Raw genomic sequence first — 6,211 nt, 5'->3', positions numbered from 1 at the left:
GCGCGCGTTTGTTTTTGTGTATTTGCGCGTGTATGTGTGTATGTGTGTGTTCACTCATCAGAAATGATAAAATAGCTTTTACATTTTTATTCATTAACGGTAAATCGTGATAAAAAAAAATAATTTTAGGAAAATCGATGAGGAATCTTTATTTTCCCAATCTGCAATGTTGCAACAATTGCTAAAAAAAATATTCCCATGCAAACAGTCGTTTTTTGGGGGTTTTTTTTTGTATCTGAAGTCTATTTTCTTTTTTTCTTTTTCTTTTTCTTTTTTTTTTTTTTTTGTCGTTTAAGCAAAACATATTTTTCTCGTTTCGCATAACTTTTCGACCTTTGCTTTCAACTCTGATCTCTACAAGCAAAGTTCACTTATGAAAGTTTTTTTTTTCCAATTTCGTATCATTTTTTTTTCGCGCGCTATTGCGTGTTCGTTTCTCATTTTACGCCTTAGCAATTGGAAGAAAGCGCACGACAAAAGCAGTAAGCGGATTAATGATTACAAAAAATTTCATCTGTTCATTTTAAACAGTTTTGTGAAATATCCGCATCTACATACAGATTTTAGACACACAATCACTATTGCGATACACTAAAGCAATCTACCTCTGGATGACTATACTTACCCCTAGACTTTCGTGGGTGGCGCTCTGTGGGAAGTGAAATCGACTAAAGATTATGTAGAACTGTTTTCAAACGGCACAATCACGCTGACACACCGGTTCTCATCAGATCACCGAAGTTAAGCAACGTCGAGCCTGGCCATTACCAGATTGGTGAGCATTTGGGAAAGCGGAGCGCTGTATGTACCGCGAGGTAAAAACACCAGGTTGAGAAACTGGTGCGGTTTATCCTTCTCTCGAGGGAAGATGGAACTCTCTTAAGCTGTGGTATGCACTTCATCTGTGATGACGTCACGATAAAAAAAATACCCTTGATAGCCCTGGTGAAGAATCAAGTATTCAGTTACCGACAAGATTTGAATTACACTACAAATTCGTGTAGTGAGTTCAATCACGGCTGCGGCCGCGCTGGATTTGTAAAAAATGAATAGAGCACTCATTGGCTGTTATTCTTATATGCTCTTAAGTTGTTGCTTCCAGGGCAACGCCGGAGAGTAAACTAGTCGATTTTTATTATTGTGTTTCGTAAGTTTAAATCGAATGCCAGCTAAAATAGGTGTTTTAGAATGAAGTGTTTATTTACAATAACTTTGGAATGTTACCAAATTTAGAAATTTCTAGATAAACATTATAGATTATGTAAAAACGTGCAATTATGACATAATGAAACGGGCATAGATTTCGAGATACGCACAATTTAGTCAGAGTTTGGAGTCAGAGTAGAAGAGTTAGACAAGTTATCACGGAAGATATTGTCTCCTCGTTTGAAAGCATGGAGAAACGCGGTCTTGGCATGATACAGAACGTGGGAAATCGATAATAATGATTATATAAAATGAACTTGGTATTCGGCGTTCCTTCGGAGTGAGATATGTGTTTCAGGAGTGCAAGAAACAAACCAAAAGCGTGAGAGACCTATTCCTCCCTATGAAAAGCGTATGTTTTTCCTTTGTCTGGAGAAAACGAACAAAGATGTTATTCATTATTTTAAAAGACTGTCCAGTTTATGTGCGTTAGTTCCGATGTGAATAGGGTTATGTGTTAAACACCTACAAATACATACAACTAGAGGAACGCTTTAAACACTAGAAGTTCACACACTAAATATATAACACACGTTTATATACACGAAATCTGCTATCAAATATTATGCATATTAACAGCAATATTTCCATTTAACGATTATTGCAAATGACGCAGTGGGTAAAAGTTCACATAAGGAAATAATGATCTTTCCCGCATATACGTCACTTGTACCATTGTTATTATTTTTAAAATGGACAAAACGTTGTACGTAGTAACTAGCAAAGAAAATAAAACTTTGAAGGTGAAAAAAAAAGTTATTTCGGCCGATTTCACACGCAAGTCGCCGACACGTATTTACAACATGACACAATATGTTCTCTCTTTCTTTCTTTTTCCTGCTCAGATAGCAGTCATTTGGTTTTAGCTACAATCGGCTACCGCGTTACAGTAATTCTCTCTATGACTCGCATCTCGGTCGGCTTGTTTTCGAAGGAGTAGGAGAACAGGACTCGCGTGCTTGCCAAGTGTACCCTCCAAGTATCCACTCGTTATTTTCCTCATTCTTCTGCTCTTTTTTCCTTTTTTCGTTCAATCTTGATGCATATATAAGCATTTCATTCCGTGGCGTAGCACTCACGGCTTGAATGCTAACGCGATATTAACTCGGCACGTGAGTCGTCGATCATGCGTACGTATCCTGGTTTGGTCATTTAAATGACGCATCTCGCGACTAGCTTACAACTTTCGCATACACAGTTATAATTTGGTTACATTTTTATAGAGTTTATGAGTTTTAAGAAGGGGTATCTTTCCGAGTTAGCATCCAGAATTAAAAAGTTGAAGAGCTACGAAAACAGGAGTCGTACTAATAAACCGAGCGACATTTTTTTCTTGCAGAATTTATTCTTCTACATATTCAACACTATTAACAATGTATTTTTGCCAGTAATGGATTCCGCAACGCGCTTTGTCACATCTTTGTCACCGCTCTGAAATCGACGAAGCTGTCTCCTTAGCTGCTGACATGAACTGCGTTGGCTTCATAAACGTTCAGCAGGCGTCGGTGAATATTGATCGGTATAATTTTTTTTCTGCAAGTCATTGATGTGTGTCTGTTTCTGACAATCGTCCATGACAAGGTGTGCTTTCTTAGAGTCTCACACCGTCAATATCTGCAACAAGGAGATGAAGAATTCAGGTCATGAATGCATAAGTTCAATCATCATGACAATGTAATTTGCTCTGATCCATTGGAGTGGAAAATAGGAGACATTACTTTTGGAACGCCTCTCGTATATTGATAAAAATCGATAAAAATCGATAAAAATCCATCTGTCATATTAACACAAAATTATATCCCCCCCCATGGTCACTAATCCTACCAAATAATAATGCAACATCTATATGAATAAAACAATAAATGTATGTATGTGTGTGACTCTGTATTTGAGTGAAAATAAACCTTCACAATAAATTATTAAACAACAGGTCACATAACACTGAAATCAGCAGAAAATACTAATCATACACACAACATGAAATCTCTTTGTTTGGATGTATAAATAACGCGTATAGAAATAGGTCGACATTCAACTTTTCATTTCAACTTGTCGACATATTTTTATTACTTTTGCGCATGCGCAACTGCATTCATACTTTGAAGTGGTTTGATTTTAAATCTTTCAAATCTACCTGCCGATATTTCAAACGGTAGGCAATGCGACTGGAGCGCTAAATGTTTTGGTTTCGATTCAAACTGATGACACCCAAGTCATTATTTTTAAAATATTTTGAAATCAGAACTATATAATAGGTACAATATAATATTCAATATAAAATTGGCTCTGTAATAATAAATAAGAAATCTGCATAAATTAAAATATATTTAAGCGTTATTTTACGACCGGGCAACGCCTATCCCTCCCCAAGATTGCAATATAATTAGTTACAATTATTAATGGCCCCCTCTATAATTAAATTATACTGATTTAATCACGTAGCTATTTGGAGATATCCTTCATAATAAATCGTAATCAACGGTATTACGGCTAAATTTTAGGAGATAAGCGATACTAATTAGATTATACGGTTTAATACGTTTCCATAAACGTCGGCATTTAAACATATTACATAGAGTGTGAGGAAAGATTCGTACATTCATTATTCATCAAACAAGACGTTACATAGTTTCACGATCGAATAGAAAATAACGTGTGACACCGGCGGGTGATATTTTGAGAGAATACATAGTTCCTGAAAACACCGGTTACCATTGTGTATCCCGTTCAGATATTTCCCAGCAATATCATTCGTGAAAAATTAAACTTGCTAACATCGTTACCAGTTATAAACAATACTAATTGATCTGCATGACTGAGAATAAGTCTTTCTTTTTTTTTTTTTTTCACTCACGTTTACTCCTAACACGGCATATCGCCATTTGAACGTAAGGAGCTGCTATTTGGGGTCTCTTATTAATCGTAATAGAGTTATTCACTTTCATACGCATCGCAGCAATTTTATTCGCGTGCAAACGCCTCTATAAGTCGGTCGGTCGGTCGGTCTGTCCGTAACACTTCTGTGCTCGGCCTTTTTGGTTAAGATCAAAGGTCTGTTGTAAATAGATGCTGTTCTTAGCTTTTTAAGTTTTTAGTCGCTTTTTGGCCAAGATCAAAATGTAGTATCTTTTCCGGCAGATCATGCAAGCAAAGACCATATGTGGGGGGAAACCCCACACATAAGACCTTGGTCACTGTAGAGGCAACCATTCATACCAATTGACACTATCCAGCTCCCCTACTTCCCGGGGAGCTTGTCCCCATTTCCCCATTACTCCGCACATTAAAACTCGGCCTTGTGCCTAATTTGGTCGGTGCGGGAGCAAATAAATACTCTTTTCTCAGCCTTTTGTAAAGATTGAAGTGTAGTATCTGCCGGAGCAGATACTGCAAGCAAAAACCATATGTAGGGGAAACCCCACATATAAGACCTTGGTCAATATAGGGGCAATCCTTCATACCAATTGTCACTATCCAGCTCCCCTACTCCCCGGGGAGTTGGTCCCCATTTCCCCTTCACTCCTCACATTTAAAATCGGCTTTGTGCCTAATTTGGGGGCTGGGGGAGCAAATAAATTCCTTTTTCTTGGCTTTTTGGCCAGGATCAAAGTGTAGTATCTGTTCTTACTACATGCTGTACTTATGTTTGTAACTTTGTGATATAAAGTGGGGGATCACTTTTCTGTATTAATTTAATGTAAAATGATCACCCACTTTACAACCAGTCAGTCTGAAAACCATTCAAGTCATCCTCCGGATCATTGAAGTTGTTTTTAAAGGATTCCAGTTAATTTTTAAGCATTCAAGTCATTCTTAAGTTAATTCAATTCATCCTTAAGTTCATTTAAGTCATTCTAAATCATTTACTTTTTATTTATTTAAGTTATTTCAGCCCATTTTTCGGTTATTTTAGTTTATCTTTAAAAATTTCATGTCAATCCTACATTCATGCATTCATTCATTAAACGGTAGCACGCGATTAATGGCTATCGGCCTTGTTCGTACTACATGTCACGTGTGATTCTTTATTTTGTATACAATTGGTAACAATTTTCTTGTCATTTTCATTCAAAGCCGTTTATAATTAAACGTATTCGGATTGTATATACCATTCGTAATCGATTAAAAAATCTTTCTCATAAATAAAGTTTATATGATGAAATTTTTAAAATGAATTTTGAAAAAAAAATACAAGCTCAATGAATGCCTTTTTATTGTGTTTCAGAGAATATTTTAGTGTAGTATAATAATTTTCTAAGTTCGAAATACTGGGCTTTCTCAGTCAAGGATTTATAAAATGTAGCCATTACAATCACTTGGCCTTTTGGTCAAGATCAAAGTGTAGTATCTGTTCTTCAGATGCTGCACTTAAGATAATTTGTAACAGTCAATGGAGGGGAAACCCTCTATACTGGGACAATTATTATTTTTGGTAACCAGAGTGCCCCCTTTTACCTACTTTTAGGGGAGCTGGTTTTTACCTCACATTAAAAACGGCCTTGTGCCTAATTTGCTCAGTGGGGGAGCAAATAAATACCATCTGTTCTTCAGATGCTGCACTTCATTTTCTTGTTCTCTTTCGGTGGAGGAGAAATTCTTCACGACTGAGACAATTTTTATTTTTGTACCTTTTCTCCACGTTAAAAAACGACCCTGGTGTCTAACTCTGTCTCGTGGGGAGGCATAGTAAATAGGTACAATATTGTCATTTAGAACTGCTTTAAAGTTTCACCGCTCACTTATTTTTCGACCAAATTTCAAACAATTATTACAGTTTATAGGTCACATTCTCAGCTATAGTGTGAATTGTTTTTTCAATTTTCGTTCAGTAAAACAAAAGTTATGATGAATTTAATGGTGTACAGAATCGTAAAAATAAAGGAGGTGAGCGGCGTTGTTTATGACTGGTTTCCATAGCAACCACGTCGTTCAAGCGACAAGTGTTGCTACAAATTCACCGCTCTCGCAAAAAGAGGAGTAACAAGTGAAACAAAGAGAATGAAAG

General features: G+C 36.5%; 1 pseudogene; it reads left to right on the top strand.

Annotated features, from left to right (window-relative positions):
• The first annotated feature begins 4,784 nt into the window (after window positions 1-4,784).
• On the top strand, window positions 4,785-4,947 carry LOC145261392 (U2 spliceosomal RNA; annotated as a pseudogene).
• Window positions 4,948-6,211: the final 1,264 nt, after the last annotated feature.

This window comes from Euprymna scolopes, chromosome 37 (genome assembly GCF_053919585.1).
Source record: "Euprymna scolopes isolate OS-2025 chromosome 37, ASM5391958v1, whole genome shotgun sequence".
NCBI classification, from domain to species: Eukaryota; Metazoa; Mollusca; class Cephalopoda; order Sepiida; family Sepiolidae; genus Euprymna; species Euprymna scolopes.
This window is presented reverse-complemented; position numbering and strand designations above follow the sequence as displayed.